The sequence below is a fragment of the Oryctolagus cuniculus genome, chromosome 2, assembly GCF_964237555.1.
Source record: "Oryctolagus cuniculus chromosome 2, mOryCun1.1, whole genome shotgun sequence".
Taxonomy (NCBI): Eukaryota; Metazoa; Chordata; class Mammalia; order Lagomorpha; family Leporidae; genus Oryctolagus; species Oryctolagus cuniculus.
This window is the reverse complement of record NC_091433.1, coordinates 111333435-111351259: the sequence shown is the minus strand read 5'-3', so window position 1 is coordinate 111351259 and position 17825 is coordinate 111333435. Positions and strand designations below refer to the sequence as shown.

General features: G+C 48.5%; 1 long non-coding RNA gene across 1 annotated transcript; it reads left to right on the top strand.

Moving 5' to 3' along the window:
• The first annotated feature begins 470 nt into the window (after nt 1-470).
• Nucleotides 471-6840, top strand: LOC108176105 (uncharacterized). The gene is made up of 2 exons (XR_001792781.3): nt 471-604; nt 4507-6840. It is a non-coding gene; the product is annotated as an uncharacterized lncRNA (long non-coding RNA).
• The last annotated feature ends 10985 nt before the right edge of the window (nt 6841-17825 follow it).

Here is a 17825-nt window from a genome sequence, read left to right as displayed (position 1 = left end):
AGCCAGGAGCACGGGCGTGCACAGGCAGCCGTCCGTCCGCCGAGTCCCCCTAGCTAGCGGGCCCCGAGAGCGTCTCACGGTCCCGCGGCCAGGAGCCGCCTCTCATCTCTCTGCAGCCACCGCTGGAGGAAGAGTCCCCTCGGGAGACAGAGTGGCCCGTGGCAGCCGCTGCAGGTGATGGCCCTGCGACTGCTGCATGAGGAGCCCTCTGGCTCCTCAGCGTCGCCCAGGGGACATCTGGGGCCGTGGTGCAGGACGCGCGGGAAGCGGCAAGGCGGGAGGCCCTAGCCGGGCAGTAGGCAAGGTCCTCGGCGTTCCGTGTCCGCCACACGCGCCGCTAGCTCGCAACCTACTCTTGGTCTCCGCTGCTCGGGCACTGATTGGACGCGGCCTGTGCTCCCCAGTGCTTATTGGCGCTTCCAAGTGCTCGTCACCTCGCGCTCCCACCCCTTCGCGCCGCGCGCTGGGGCCGCCCACCAGCAAGGTAGGTGGCGCCGCGGCGAGAGCCAGTCAAGGGCGCCTGGGAGAGTGACCCTCGGGACCCTGCCGCCGCCGCCGCCATTTCGGACCGCCCCGACCCCGCCCCTCGGAGGGGCGCGACCAGGTGCCTGTTAGAATCTTGCTCGGTGTTCAGTTCTGAGGGGCGGGGTCCGTCTCCCCAATTTCTAGTGAGAGGCCAGGTAGGGGTGGCGCTTGCAGGGCGCTGGGAGCATCCCGGGCTGGGGTGGGGGCGGTGGTGACGTCTCCGAGGACCCCACTCAGGCCTGGCGGGGATTGGCATCCAGACCTGGCTCTGCCTCCCCGCCCGGAATATCCCCGGCGCCGAAGTGGTTCCGCAGGATGAGGATCGGGGTTCTGAGCACTCATCTCTGGCGCTTGGAACCCCGCGGCCAGAGAGGGCACCGGACACATCCTGAGGGCGCAGGACACGGCACAGCCAGCCGGCCACGTGGGCAGGTGGCCTGGCGCAGTTTGAAAATGCGGAAGAGCCCTGTGGCAGGCAGGAGGAGGATCGTGGCTGCCCCTCGCCTGCTGACCCAAGGTGACAGCGTAGGACTGTAAACAAGTTTCTTAAAACTTGCCTGGAATCACACATGCGCAGACTGGCCCAGTGGTTTCCAAGGGTGTTGAGTTACTCTTCTGTATCCAGCCACGTTGAAACACAACTGCTGGGTTTCCAAAACGAAAACCTGGCAATACATTGTTTCCCTGTGTTTTTTTTTTTTTTAACAGTTGTAATTTAAGTATTATATTGACAAACAAACAAAAAAATACGGTAAAAAAGGGTTTCTTGGTATGAAAGGGACTGTGCTTGTTTCAAGGTATTTGGGGATTTTATGGTACCTATAGGTTTGTGCAAGTGTAGATGTTCTTAATAAAAGTAGATATTTCTCCAAAGAGAGAAAAAAATGTTGTTTTGCTGAGTGCTGAAATTTAGGTCTTTCTTGCCCTGGATATTAGAGGTTGGTTTTGGTGTCTAGCAGGTGAGGAGAAATGTGACAGTAGTATCTGACAGCTTTGTTGAGCCAGGCTTTCTTTTAAGTTGGTGAGGTGGTGCCTGGTGGGGAGGTACCTTCCCTGCCCGTCCTCTTCCCTGGATTTAAAAGAGCTATTGAGGCTTGCGCAAGCCCGTGCCCACCCATGGTTTGGGGTTGCTATCCGCCTCATAGAGCAAAGTGGAGGGTTTGTTCTCTGGGAAGACAAAGTTGTCTTCTCTGACAAAGCCTCCTACACAGCGGCTTGGGCAGTCGCTGGAGTTCCAGGGCCGACTGAGGCCTGCTGAGGCAAGGTGTCCAGTCGAGGCGGAGAGAAAATACTGTGGTGGCAACTTGGAAATCAGAACCTGCCTACAGAACTCAGCCTGGGTTCCATGTGAAAAGGGAATTAAGAAGAGAAAAGTGTGCGGGGGCCAGGCCCTCTGGCTCATGGGTTAATCCTTTGCCTGTAGTGCTGCTATCCCATATGGGCGCTGGTTCTAGTCCCAGTTGCACCACATCTGATGTGGCTCTCTGCTGTGGCCTGGGAAAGCAGCAGAGGATGCCCCAAATCCTTGAACCCCTGCATCCACGTGGGAGACCTGGAAGAAGCTTCCGGTTCCTGGCTTCGGATCAGCCCAGCTCTGGCCATTGCAGCCATGTGGGGAGTGAACCAGCAGATGGAAGACCTCTCTCTCTGTTTCCTCACTATCTGTAACTCTACCTCTCAAATAAATAAATAAAAATCTTAAAAAAAAAAAAAAATGGGGGGGGGGGGCAGCGCTGTGGCGCAGTGGGTTAATGCCCTGGCCAGAAGCACCGGCATCCCATATGGGCGCCTGTTCGAGACCTGGCTACTCCACTTCCAATCCAGCTCTCTGCTATGGCATGGGATAGCAGTGGAGGATGATGGCCCAAGTCCTTGGGCCCCTGTGCCCCCATAGGAGACCTGGAAGAAGCTCCTGGCTTCAGATCGGTGCAACTCCAGCCATTGTGGCCAATTGGGGAGTGAACCATTGGATGGAAGACCTCTCTCTCTCTTTCTCTCTCTCTAACTCTAACTCTAACTCTGATTTTCAAATAAATAAATAAATCTTAAAAAGAGGGAGAGAGAAAAGTGGGCAGTCTAGTTGTCTAGTGGCGCTTTACTTTGTTTTTCAAAACAAAGTCCCGGGAACTCCCGCTGAGCCCCTCTCATTTGTCTGTCAAAAGAAGGCTATGTGGGGAAGCACTGATTCTTCCTCCTTCCTTTCACAGCTAAGATTTTGTTTTTGAAAGAATAGTATTCTGTTTCTGCGCATTCCTGTGAGATCGCCTTCAATTTAAAACCTCAGTTCTCGCGCCATTCTATCACTTCATTTTTTCGGGTCCTAACAGTGCCTTCTAGCATGACATCCTTTCAAATCCATTATCACAAACTTAGTTCACCAGTGTATCCCTAGAACAATGCTGAAAATTCTGTTTACTCTTTTTTTTTTTAAAGCTTTATTTACTTGAAAGGCAGAGAGACTGAGAGAGAGAGCTTTCATCTACTGGTTCACTCCCCTAAATGGCTGTAATGACAGGGGCTGGACCAGGCCAAAACCAGGAGCCAGGAGCTTCTTCCTGGTCTCCCATGTGGGTGCAGGGGCCCTAGTACTTGCCCTACTGCTTTCCCAGGCACATTGGCAGGGAGCTGGATGGGAAGTGGAGCAGCTGAAACTCAAACTGGTGCCCATGTGGGATGCCAGCACTGCAGGCAGAGGCTTAACCTGTGTCACAGTGCTGATCACCAAAAGAAATCATAAAAAAGTAGGAAATTTTATATTTTTCCCTTACTTGTCTATATCCCCAAAAAACTTTAAACTAATGAAATATGTTTACAGTATAAGCTCTTTTCCTCTTCTGTTATACACTGATATACACAAAATAGAAATTTAAAACTTTTTAAAATTTCTGTGTTCATTAGTTTTTTTGTTTGTTTGTTTGTTTTTGACAGGCAGATTTAGACAGTAAGAGAGAGAAAGAGACAGAAAGGTCTTCCTTCCATTGGTTCACCCCACAAATGGCTGCTACAGCCGGTGTGCTGCGCCAATCCAAAGCCAGGAGCCAGGCACTTCCTCCTGGTCTCCCATGTGGGTGCAGGGCCCAAGCACTTGGGCCATCCTCTATGCCTTCCCGTGCCACAGCAGAGAGCTGGACTGGAAGAGGAGCAACTGGGACAGAACCGGCGCCCCAACTGGGACTAGAACCCGGGGTACCGGCGCCGCAGGCGGAGGATTAGCCAAGTGAGCCACGGCGCTGGCCCATTATTTTCTTTCAGTATTTTTTCTGGACTGTGTTTTCCTTTCCATTATTAGTGTACATTAGAACAGTAACATGCATGTATCAAATGTCAATAAATAGTAAGGATAAAAATTTCTTAGATATAATGGACATAGTAATAATATAATAATTCATTAGACATAATGAGATAGACAGTACTGATAGTTCTTTTAAATTAATATATATTAATTATATAATTATATATAAAAATTATAATAATATAATTCATTAGATATAATGAGATAGACAGGACTAATAGTTCTTTTAAATTAATATAAAATAATATGTTAATTATATAATTATATATAAAATTATAATAATATAATTCATTAGATATAATGAGATAGACAGGACTGATATTTCTTTTAAATAATATTCGTTGAATATTACTTGTATCTAGGCTAAAAAATAAAGTGTAAATCACTAGATATTTTCTAATTTTTCATTTTTATTGATGTAGCACCAAGAAAACTCACTCCCCTAAATAAATATTGGTAATGAAAGATGATTCCTTAAATTCTGTGTGCGTGTGGCACATTGTTCTGTTGTCAACTTGGTCAAGCTGCATATTACCCAGAATTCCCTTCCATATAATACAAGTCTTGTATGAGATTTGGGAGGCAGAGGGAAGCATTACTTTGAAACTTTGTGGTCAGATGGGATAGGCAAACACAGAGGTAACTGGTGGGTCCTAGCTTGTTCTCACTGTCTTTTGCTCTGCTTCCAGGGCTTCTTCCTGTCCATGGCCCTAATGACAACAAGGGTCCCAGCCTCAGCACCTGGCTACAGACCCGCAGAGGCAACAGCTTCTCACAGCTTCCCATGACTTTCCAGCTCCTGGTCCTCAGCTCAGGAAGTCAGCTGGACTCCCCTTGGGTCCCCCTGCCCGTGCTGCAGAGCGGACAGTTAGTCAAGGCAGCACACTGGGCAGAGGTTCACCGACACAGGCATGCTGTGAGGCATTCTGTTGCCATCACTCCGAACAGGTCCCTGGGCCCCTGCGTAGCCAGTGCCTTTCCCAAGCACCATTGATTGGCCTCTCACTGTAGTTTTACCTTTGCTTTGAATTCCATGTGAATGAAATCATGTAGGATGTATGTTATATCTGGCTCCTTTCTCTTGAAATAATGCTTTTGCAATTCTTCCATGTTATTGTGTGTTTCAGAAATTTGTTCCTTTTTATTGCTTAGTATTCTGTTGAATGGATACACTGACATTTGTGCATCCCTTGAATGTATATTCCTGTTGTTTCCAGTTTGGGCTGCTGTAAATATTCCCATAGGCGTCTTTGGAGTAAACACCTAGAAGAGGAATTGCTAGATTGTGTAAGTGTTTGTTGAACCTTTTACGACATTGCTGTTGTCCAAAGTAGTTGAACCATTTTGTATTCCCAGCAGCAGCAGCAGCCGTGTATGAGAACTCTGGTTATTTTAGATTCTTGCCAGTACAGGCACACCTCGTTTTAGTGTGCTTTGCAGATATAACCGATGGAAGGTTTGGGGCAACTTTGTCTCAAGCTTGTCTAGGGGCACCATTTTTCCCTCAGCCCAGATGATCTTCAGCATGATTTAGCAATAAAGTGTTTTTCAGTTAAGGTATATACATTGTGTTTTAGACATAATACTATATTGTACACTTAACAGACCAGGAAGTGGTATAGTGTAAACATCACGTTTATATGCACTGGGAAGCTTGCATTATTGCCATATTCACTTTATTGCAGTGGTCTGGAACCCAGCCCACACCATGCCTGAGGTATGCCTGTACTTGGTATTGCCAGTCCTCAGTGTAGCCATTCTCAAAGTGTATAGTGGTAGCTCTTTGTGGTTTTAATTTGCACTTCCTTGTTAACACATCATGTTAGCATCTCTTCATGTGCTTACTGAACATTTGAACATTTGTATGTCTTTTGTGACTTGTGTTTTGAAATATTTTGCCCATTTTAAAATTTAACAAAATTTTGTAATTTAAATTTTGTATTCTGGGTCCACACCTTTTGTTAGGTAAATATCTGGCAAATATTTTCTCTGATTCTGGGCTTGCTTTTTCATTCTCCTAATTATAAAGCATAAGTATTTGATTTTGATAAAGTCCAATGTATCAAGTTTTTAGTGGTTTATGTCCTAAGAAATCTTTGCTTGTCCAAATGTCACAAAGATTTCCTCTAGAAGTTTTATGGTTTTCACTGTCATGCTTATGTCAATGGTGCACTGTGAGTTAATTTTTGTGTACCTTGTCAGGTAAGGATTGGGATTCCCCTTACCCCTTAGATATCAAGGTATTCTAGCACTTGTTGAAAAATTATCCTTTCCTCCCATTAAATAACTTGGTACCATTGTTAAAACTCAGTTGCCCAAACCTGTGTGGGCCTATTTCAATACTCTAGTCTATTTCATTGATCAATATGTCTGTCCTTATGCCAGTACCACACAGTCTCGATTAATGTAGCTGTAAATTAAGTGTTGAAATCAGTAAGTGTAGGTCTTCCAATTTGGTTCCTAGTTTGCAGAATTATTTTAGTTATTCTGGAAGGCAGCTATGCTTACCTCCATAGCACCAATGCCAATTGTTTTAGTTATTCTGAGTTCTCTGTCTTTCCATATAAATTTTAGAATCACCTTGTCAATTTCTACAAAAATGCCTCATGAGATTTTGATTGGGATACATTGACTCTGAATATTTGGGGAGAATTGATATCTTAACAATATGGAATCTTCAGAATCCATGAACAGCATATAGTTCTCTATTCAATTACTTAAATCTCTTCATTTCTCATAGCAATGTTTTTCAGCTTTCAATGTTTAATATTTACAGGCCTTGTAAATATTTTGTTAAATTTATCCCTACGTATCCCAATTTTAATGCTATTACAAATATATTTTAAATTCCAAATTTTAATTCTTCATTGCTAGTGTATAGAAATACACTTGTCTTTATGTTGACTTCGTATCCTGCAATTGCTAAACTTACTTATTCATTCTTGTAGCTTATTTTTGTAGATTCCTTATAACTTTTTACATACATGCTCATGTTTTATGCAAATAAAGACCGTTTTACCTCATCCTTTCCAATCTGTACTTGTTTCCTTTTCTTGCTTCACTTCACAGACTAGAAACCCAGTACAGTGTTAGATGGAAGTAGTGTGAGCAGACACCCTGGCCTTGTTCCCAGTTTTAAAGACTAAGCATTGGGGCCAGCATTTGGCTTAGCAGTTAAGACACCTGCAAGCCATATCTGAGTGTCTAGGTTCAATTCCCAGCTCTAGCTCTTGAGTCTGGCTCCCTACCAGTACCAGTCCTGGAAGGCAGCAGGTGATGATTCAAGTAGCTGGATTCCTGCCACCCATGTGGGAAACCTGGAATGAGTTCCTGGCTCCTAGCTCCAGCCGGTCAGCCTGCCCAGTACTGGCCGTTTGGGGTATTTAGAGAGTAAATAGTAGATGGGAGTGTTCACACTCTCTCTCCCCCACCCCCAGAATAAATTTTTAAAACTCAAAAAAGTTTATAAAAATAAGAAAAGGGGAAAGCATTCAATATTTTACCCTTTTCCAGTCATGTTCCTTTACTGTAGATCTGCAACTCTAGCCACCTCTCCTTCCACGCAGAAGTAACAACCAGATGCTCTACGTCCAGGTCTGCCCCCTGGAGGATTTCCTTTGATTGCGCTGTGGTTGGTTTGAGGTTCATGTGCTGGAAGCGTGGTCCCTAACGTGGCAGTGTGAGGTGGTGGAACCTGGAAGAGGTGGGGCCTCGTAGACAGTGGTTACTGCTGTGGTGCTGCTGCTCTTAGGATCAGTGTAGTTCTCATGGGCCCTCACAAGGTTGCTCGAGAAAGGATCACTATAGAAAGCAAACCTGGCCCGAGTCACCACGGCTTCCTGTCCCACTGTGTGATCTCAGCCCCTTATCCTAAGGGACAGCCGAATGCCTTCGTGTCTGACTTGGGACCAGATGTGCCTCTCACAAGAAGCTTGTTATACTGGCAGATGCCCTGCCAACTCTTGTCTCACCTCCATCTGGTTTATTCCTACCAGGATAGCTTGGTCAAGTGGGATACGAGTGGGACACAACAAAATGCAGGAAATAAGAGAAGCAGTGTATTTCTTACAAATCCCAGAGAGAAGAAGGTGTGGCTTCCCTGGGCCAGTGGGAAGGGAGAGCTGTCCAGGACATTCACACTCTCGTCAGGGAACGAGAGAGGGGCCAAGGGACCAGTGGGCCAAGACCTTCACTGGTGTCCAGGGCATTACCTAAGCAGGTTTCCTGAAGGGAGCTGTAATTGGAAGGTTTCCAGCAGACACAAGTGCCGTGGTGTCACACTGTGCCTGAGAGCTGGTGCCTGCAGCACAGCTGGCACTCTGTAGGCTGAGAGGGTAGGTAGCTGATACCCAGGCGTTCCATAGAGAAGTGGCCACCAGCAGGTGCTAGGACAAGGCAGGTCCCTGGAGGAGGCACAGTAAAGCTCTGGGGGGCCATGGAAAGCCGGAAAGTGTGTAAAAAGTGCTGGGCCCTCTTCTGCGATGGGACAGAGCTGACTTGTATTCAGAATGCATGTCGGGGCAACCCCAAATTCCAGTCATTCACCAGAGACGGCACAGCTTGGCTCAGAGTCCTAACAGCCTGCCCTGTGGTCACACAGCCTCCTCTCCGCCACTGCCACTTGCAGCTTCGTCACTTCTGCTGGGTCACAGGCCAAGTGCGGAGCAGCTTGCTGAGCAGGCACAGCTCCCGACACTGACACTGCCTTCTTTTGTTCTGGGCCCTGTGCAAAACTGACAGCCTTTCAGTTTATTCAGAAAATGGGTCAGACAAGAACATCCACATGAGATCTCACCTCCAGTGTCTAAACCTACTGCCTCTCTCTGAGTGCCAGGAGGGGGCAGCTGCACTTCTCCTTCACCTTGAGAGAGATAGCCCGACATGCCCCAGGCCGAGTGACCCCCAGAAAGCTCACTGAGCGTGTGTATGTGTATGTGATTTATAACCCACTCTCTGGCAGACATTTGCTTCATCAAGGTGGCTAGAGTAGCCGTTCCTTCCAGTCAGCATGACATCATCAGTGTATTAGACCTGCGTGGTGCCCTGTGGGGTGAGAAGAGAACCAGACTAGATGATGACAGATGACCAGGGAGCGAATACAGTCCTAAATTTAGATAAGCAACAGGGATTACTGGCCCGGCTAGCTCAAGGCAAACTGCTTGTGATGTCTTTACTGAAACTCATCAAGGGGAAAAAAATGTTCATCAGATCAATAGCGGGATGCTTTGTTCCAAGGGAGGCATTGATTTGTTCCAGCTATGAAACCATACCTGAAACAGCAGCTGCAATTGGAGTTACAACCTAATTAAGCATAGAATAATGCACATCACTCTCTAAGATCCTTCTTGGGTCTGCACAGACCAGGGAGCTAAGCCGAATGGGAACGTGGTAGAAATCCTTCCCGTTGGTGACTAGTGGGGGCACTGAGTCGGCAGTCCTCCAAAAGGAATGCCACGTTGCTTTGGGTTTACCATTTTGGTAATCAGAGGCTGATTGATGTTGATGGGTCCTCTTCTTCCACCCTTCATTTTCCATTTCCCCTCCCAGTTGAGTAGTTTGTCTTGTTTCTGAAACTTACACTTCCTTATCTGTAAAGTGGGTGGTGACGCCAGCCCTGCCTGTGTTGAGGGTGGTTGTAAGGCTCGCATGAGATTGCAAAAGATGCATTGTAAACAGCAGAACCCTCTACAGGGTGTCAGGAATAATTGCTGTAGTTATTATTACCTCTCCTCTCCCACTTACATAGAAAACTTGAGGTCCTAATCCCCGGGTTACTATTTCAGTCAGGATTCTTTTTATTGCCTTTTCTTGTTGCAAGTACTTGGAATCCACTCAGAGTAGCTGAAGCATAAATAGGGAACAGAACCTGAAACACACAGAAATGTCTCAAGAAACTCATGATTCCGGGGCTGAAAATGAACTAGAACTTCATGTGGTACTGAAGCAGGAACTGGAGAAGCATTAAGACCGTAGTGGTGCTGAGAGTGCACTTCTCGGATCTCTGGCTGTGGTGAGCACGATTAAGCTGCAGCCTCCAGCCGCGGGGCTCTGAAATCCGTGGCCACATTGGCACTGAGACCTCCCTCCCCGCAGGCGGCTCCCGCCCAGTGCCTGCTGTGGCAGGGATACTAAGGCGGCCCGTTCTCGGAGGTGAGGGACTCCTCCAACGTTGGCTCAGCATCAGCTCTGCCACAGCCTTGTTGGAACTGCACAGCAGTCTCGGACCCCACCAACGGCTTCTTTCCTGCCTGCTCCACAGGGTCAGACCCGCAGCGCGGCTCTCCTAAGCTCTCCTGGCGCCATAGTTCCTTCCTGCGTGTTCTCCCAGCACATAGCTTGGACATCCCATCCTGTCTGGGCATCTCCTCAGATGATTCAGACTAACACAGGAACCTTGATCTTTGCTATCTGACAATCCCAGGCTAGCTCGTCTCTTGTCTCTTTTCTTTATACTTTTCTGCTTTCTGCTTTATTCCTCACTCACCCAACCCTTTCCTGGTCTGCTGTGCTTTTTCATCCATACAAAGATGTCTGACCCAGTTTCTAAATTTACAGATCCTCCCAGTTTGAGCACTAAGGGATACTAATATCTTTGAATCCTGATTTTTAAGCTTGGAAAACTGCAATGTCCTCACTTGGATTGGGAGCCTAGCCCTGCTCCTATGGCCAAGGAGACAGAAATCATAACATAAACATTATTATTAAGACACATTCCTCTTCTCTCTGTAACTCTTTCAAATAAATAAAATTAATCTTTAAAAAAAATAAAGGGTACAGGGTGTCTTCATAAAACAAACAAACAAACAAACACACAAACAAAAACGGGCCGCAAAGCGGAGTTCCCCTTCTGAGATCCCCTTCTGTCTGCATTGTTCAGCAAATGTTACTGAGCGCGGCACCAAGAAGGACGATGACCACAAAGAAGAGTTCTCAGCACGCCAGCACCAAGCCTGCAGTGCTTAGTGCAGCGTGTCTGGGTGTGGGAAGTTAAAATAAGGACGTAGACGATGGTTTGGACATTGTAACTGGAATAGAATTCATTGTGTGGTTAGGAAGCTCATAAACAACATTTTAAATAAAGAAATATATATTAGGAAAAAAAAGACCCATTTCCCAGCAGATGACTGCCTTGTTTAAATGAGAAAATAGGAAAAATCAGAAAGAACTGCTTCATTTTCCCACCAGTAAATCTACCAATATATACCTGTGTTTTGTTTTGTTTTGTTTTGTTTTGTTTTGTTAAAGCTATATAACCTAAACACTCTTTTTAGGTAATTTTTGAAACATTTTAAAATATTTATTCATTTATTTATTTAGAAGAGTTAGCAAGAGAGAGACAGGGAGAAGGGAGAGAGGGAGAGAGATCTTGCATCCACTGTCTTACTTCCCAAATGGTTGCAACAACTGAATGTGGGCCAGATCAAAGCCATGAGCCAGGAACTCCATCCAGGCCCTCACATGGGTGGTAGGGCCCCAAGCACTTGAGACATCTGCTGCTACCTTTCCTAGTGCATGAGCAGGAAGCTAGATTGGAAGCAGAACAGTCAGGACTCAAACTGGCATTCCAATATGGGATGCTCACATTCCAAGTGGTAGCTTAACCCATTGTGCCTCACCACCAGCCCCTTCAAATGTTTTTACTTATTCTGTTAGAGAGATCTTCCATTTGCCAATTCACTCTCCAAATGCCCACAACAGCCAGGGCTAAGCCAGGCCAAAGCTAAGATTCAGAAACTCAAGCCTGATCTCCACGTGGTGGCAAGGACCCAAGCAATTGAGCCATCACCTGCTGCCTCCCAGGGTGCACATTTGCAGAAACAGAGTGAGGACTCAAACCCAGACATTCCAATATGGGATGTGAGCATTCCAAGCAGTTACTTAACCACTGCACCAAACACCCACCCCTACCTCTACTCCTAAATTGGAACCCAGGATGACTGTGTTCTGTGGGAAGGCCTAGAGGAGGCTTCATTTACATAGCAGTAGGAGAAGCCAGCACTGTGGCATGATGGGTAAAGCCGCAGCCTGCACCCCAGCTGCTCCACTGTCTTCAAATCCAGCTCCCTCCTAATGGCTGGGAAAAGTGCCAGAAGATGGCCCACGTGTTCAGGCCTCTACCACCCATGTAGGATGAAGCTCCTGGCTTTGGTCCGGCCCAGCACTGGCTGTTGTGCATGTCTGGAGAGTCAACCAGCAGATGGAAGAAGCTCCTGGCTCCTGGCTTCGGATTGGTACAGTTCTGGCCATTGCAGCCATTTGGGGGAGTGAACAAGCAGATGGAAGACTTTCCCTCTCTCTCTGCCTCTGCCTCTCTGTAACTCTGTCTTCCAAATAAATAAATGAATCTTTTTTTTTTTTTTTTTTTTTTTACAGGCAGAGTGGACAGTGAGAGAGAGACAAAGGTCTTCCTTTTCCGTTGGTTCACCCCACAATGGCCGCTGCGGCCGGCGCACCGCACTGATCCGATGGCAGGAGCCAGGTGCTTCTCCTGGTCTCCCATGCGGATGCAGGGCCCAAGCACTTGGGCCATCCTCCACTGCACTCCCGGGCCATAGCAGAGAGCTGGACTGGAAGAGGAGCAACCGGAACAGAATCCGGAGCCCCGACCGGGACTAGAACCCGGTGTGCCGGTGCCGCAAGGCAGAGGATTAGCCTATTGAGCCGCGGCGCCGACCAATAAATGAATTAAAAAAAAAAGAGTTCATCTACCATGAAAGAGACACTAAACAGGGACTAGCATTGTGGCATAGCAGGTAAAGCCAGCGTCCCATACAGACACCAGTTCGAGTCTCAGCTGCTCCACTTCCAATCCAGCTCCCTGCTAATGGCCTGGAAAAAAGCAGCAGAGGATGGCCCAAGTGCTTGTGCCCCTGCACCCACGTGAGACACAGGAGAAGCTCCTGGCTCCTGGCTCTGGTTTGGCCCAGCCCTGGCTATGGTGGCCAGTTGGGGAGTGAATCAGTAGATAGAAAATTTCTCTGTCCCTTCCTGTCTTTTCTCTGTAAATCTGCCTTTCAAATAAATCAATATATCTGAGAGAGAAACAGACTAAACAAAGAAGTAGACAAAATGATCCAGTCAAGTTAATGTCAACCACGTGCTATTGGCCACCCCAGTACTGGCACAATGGGCAGTGAGTGGGATAGTCATGGTGGCAGGGGAGGGGACAAAGCATGGACCCCATAGCATAGGCTCCCATTCAAAGACCGATGTACCTACTGCCACTGCTCAAGGTCCAGACTGGCAGCAATGAAGTCAGCGCTGCTGCTCCAAAAACAGCAGCATCCCTCAAGGACAGCAGGTAGCCGCGTCCACGTCGAAGAAGGCAGCATTTATTTGGACTAGACTTAACGCATTCTGGATATGGTTTGCCTTTTCTGCCTACAGAGCCATGGCCAGCACCAATGTCTGAGGGCTTACTGAGTGTTTCATGCATTGACCCAGGATCCCACAGAACGTCCTGTGACCCCTGAGGAAGGGGTCACGACAGTGGCAGGTGACGAGGGGACTCACTGCACCACCCTGGAGAGCCCTGATGAAGGAATAGCTGAGGCGCCAACTTAGAGAGGATGCTTGTTAAGGCCAAGACATCGCCTTCCAAGACACAGTTTATACTCTATCAACAACCAGCTAGGTGTCATGTCCCACTAGGAAGAAGACTGAGGGCTAGGAACCAAGGTAGGAGTGGCTCCACTCTTCATTCATCCCAAAATGGAGTGTTTCTATCACTACAACTTTGAAGTCTGAGGGTTTTGAGGTCCTGGTTTCCAAAGAGCAGAAGTATGCCAAGGGACCAATAAGCAGGAGTCACCATCCTGGCAGGAGTCATGTGTTTTAAAGATTATTTAGGGGCCAGCGCTGTGGCATAGGAGGTAAAGCTGCTGCTTGCAGTGCCAGCATCCCATATGGGCACCAGTTCAAGTCCCGGCTGCTCCTCTTCCAATCCAGCTCTCTGCTATAGCCTGGGAAAACAGTGGAAGATGGCCCAGGTCCTTGGGCCCCTGCACCCACAAAGGAAACCCAGAAGTTCCTGACTCCTGGCTTCAGATTGGCCCAGCTCTGGCCGTTGCAGCCATCTGGGGAGTGAACCAGCATATGGAAGACCTCTCTCTGTCTCTGTCTGCCTCTCTGTAACTCTTGCAAATAAATAAATAAAATTTTTAAAAGATTTATTTATTTATTTATAAGATGTGTTTGAAAGGCACAGTGACAGGGAGAGAGGGAAAGAGACAGAGAGAGATCTTCCAACCACTGGTTCATTCCCCAAAAGGTTGCAACAGCCATGGCTGAACCAGGCCATAGCCAGTACCTGGAGCTCCATCCTGTTCTCCCACATGGGTGGCAGGCATCCAAGTACTTGACCCTTCATCTCCTGCCTTCTCAGTCACATTAGCAAGAAGTTGGATCAGAAGTGGCAGAGCCAGGATTCAAACTAGCACTCTGATATAGAATGCTGGTGTTCCAAGCAGTGGCTTAACCCATAGTGCCACAACACCCACCCTTGGCAGAAATAATTGACTCTAGGGGGTGGGAGGGCAGGTGTTGGGGGAAGAACTGCTATAATTCGAAAGTTGTACCTATGAAATTTATATCTGGGCCAGTGCCATGGCACACTAGGTTGATCTTCTACCTGCGGCGCTGGCATCCCATAGGGTCGCCAGTTCTAGTCCCAGCTGCTGTTCTTCCTATCCAGCTCTCTGCTGTGGCCTGGGAAAGCAGTGGAGGATGGCCCAAGTGCTTGGGCCCCTGCACCCGCATGGGAGACCAGGAGGAAACTCCTGGCTCCTGGCTTTGGATCGGCACAGCTCTGGCCCTTGCAGCCATTTAGAATGAACCAATGGAAGGAGGTTCATTGGGGAGTGAACCAATGGAAGTAAGACCTTTCTCTCTGTCTTTCCTTCTCACTCTCTGTAACTTACCTCTCAAATAAATAAATAAATTTATATTTATTAAATAAAAGCTCTCTATTAAAAAAAAAAGAAATAATTGACTCTGATCAGCACGAAGAGGCAGGGCTTCAATTATACAAAGAAATCAAAAAGGACTATGTTTGGCACCTGCCTGACTCACCCAGGTGTTTTTGTACGCCCTTGCTCCATTTTGATGATCGATGGACCAGTGCCGCAGCTGTGGCCTGAGAAGGTGATGGTGGCCAGGGGCTCAGCAGAAGTGAGAGTAAGTGAGGGTGGGAAGATCTAAACCGGGTGGCAGACAAGGGAGAGGGTGAGCTCTGTAGCTGCCTCCGGAAAGCTGTGGTGGTGGAGACTGGCTCATCTGATGCACGTCATTTTCCCCCAGAACTCGTGCCAAGGAGTGCACCTGCATGGCACATGGTGGCGAATGCCCACATCCCCTCGTGACGGAAGCACCGCTGCCCAACTGCCTCTTTGGGAACTGCACCCCAGTGAGTTTACTCAGCCAAGGTCACACACCTCCCCTCTGGGGACAATGACTGGCCCCTCGCTTGTACTCAGGACAACTCTGAAGGCCACCCCAGCTTCAGAGCTCTGTACACTTCTCAGGCATTACCCCCAAGGGCAGGCATTGCACCAAGGGCTAAATGGGCCTGCTCTCAGTTATCATTAGCTCTGATGCCTGGGCCTTGGTCCCTTTCCAACAGTAAGTTGTTTGAGTCTGATGCAACCCCTGCTCTCCAACTATTAGGCCAAAAGGCAGCAATAAGTGCCTTTTCTTTCCTTCAAAATGTGTATGCAACCCAAAGCTCTATCCATCTATTATTCATAATGGAAAGTGTTCACAATCTTCATCCACTTCTCCTCACTATGTGAAATCTCCTCAGAGCAGGCAATTTGCTCCAAATTCAGAATCTAAAACTTTTTGAAAGATTCTGTTTTCGTCATCAAGAATGAGGTTATACATGAACTGCAAGGCCAAAGACACCTCAGGTCGACTCCTCTCAGAACCAGGCCAGAACATCTAGTGATCAGCTGTTGTGTGATGGGCCCCTTCCCCAACACCTGGCTGAGACACTGGGCCTTGGGGGCCAATGGCTACCTTCCCCTTCTACCAGGTCCCAGGCCCTCCACACCACTAGCCCTCAGGAACAGTACTGGTTGCCTTCCACGTGCAGGGAGCTACACTAGGGGTGATGTCCCTTCTTCTCTCTATCCCTTGATTGGCCCAGGGAAAGCAAAAGATGACTACTCCAGTAGGCAGGTGGGGAGGGGGAGACTGGTCTTGACAGGCAGCTCCAGCCCTCCTTCCCCTTGGGAGTGGGCCGCCTGCAGGGAAGAGAATCCCACTGCTTGGCATAGGGGTGCAGTCCTGCAGAGGTCAGACTTTCTCTGGTCGAGTGCTGTCATGTTATGGGCAGGAGGCGGGGGGAAGTGGCTTAGCCTGCCTTGTGATAGGACTGTATGAGCAACCCACAAGCTGACAGACCTAAAGACAGGGCCTCCAACCCAGCCCATCTGCCACTCCTTTACTTCTCAGGGTCTTCAAAGAGACCCCAGGATAGCTTTCCTGACCCCTTCAGCCTTGCCCTTAGAATCCATGGCATTTCGTGGCATGTCTCTAGTATGAGTTTTCACCGTTTGGGTAGCCACCTTATGCCCTTCCCTTGCCAGCTGAGATCTCGAAGACTCAGGAGACGCCATATGATGACTGTGCCAATGGAGGCTGAAGAGCAGCAATGAGCAGTGGGGGGAGCGCTCGGGGGCATGCGGTGGCTTCACATCGCCGCTGCCGGGACATGTGTTGTGCCAGCATCGACTCCCCAACAAGGAAGTGAACCCCAGGGAAGCAGCTGGGCTACGTGGTGCACCTCACCAAGAAGTGAAGGTCCTTTACGGGGCTAGCCGCCATTTTCTAGAAACAGAAGTAAGGACAGAACCTTCTGAACAGGGCTGCTCATGGGCTGCATCCTCAGGGACTCACTCAACGCCTGAAACAAGATGGATCCATAGTTGTCTCTCAAGTTTCTTTAAAAAATCTATTTATTTGAAAGGCAGAGTGACAGGGAGAGGAGGACAGACAGAGGGAGAGAGATCTTCCATCTGCTGGTTCACTCCCCAAATGGTCGCAATGCCTGAGGCTGGGCCAGGAGCCTGGAACTCCTTCCAGGTCTCTCATGTGAATGGCAGGGGCCCAAACACTTGGGTCATCTTCCGCTGCTTTCCCAGGCGCATTAGCAGGGACTTGCACTGGTGCTCACATGGGGTGCCAGTGTCACAGGTGGCGGCTTAACCGCTGCACCATAATGCCAGTCCCTGAAAGTTCTTCCATTGCCAAACTCCTCAGATACATGGTTGGGCAGAGGGGCCTCTCCCTCTCTAATGCCCGCCCGCCCACCCAAATGGGCAGCCAGCCCAGCCCAGCCCAGCAGTGTCCAGTGACATTCTCCTGAGGAAACTTCCCTCTAGCAGCAACACAGCCTAGCATTTTCCCCAAAGCTTCCAGAGAAAAAAGGGTGTCTTAGCTCTCGAGCCAGCGTCCTTCACACAGTGCCTTCACTTCACGTGACTAGAGGAGACATTTTTTTGTTCCCACCCCAATTACAAGGCTATGCCCACAAAAAATGCAGAGGCAGAGGAAAGACTGTAGTCTTTGAGCTCAAGGGCCACGGGCTTCACTCGTCCCTGGAGTCTCCACACAGATCCTCGTGTCCCCCGTATGCAGCGGCTGAGTGTGCGGACACCATGGGTGAGATGCCAGTGGAAGGCTTCCTCATTATCCAGTGGAGACCACCCCCACACACACAATGCTCCTGCTCCCCAAGGGCCTTCCCTTGCTGCCCTGCACATCCCCCAGCTTCAAGTGTGGGAGCCACCCTGGGCCTGCACAGCCAACTCCACCTTACACCTGTTGTGTAGATCCCTATGCCAGCACCCAGCAGAGACACTGGGTCTTGGGGACCAAGTGTGACTGCTCTCTTCCCCTTCTACCTTGTCCCCTCTGCAGCTCTGTAACTCTTTCAAATAAATAAATGTTTAAAGAAAAAAAAAAAAAAAGCTGAGCCCTTTTCCCTTCTCAAAACCCTTCCAGGGCT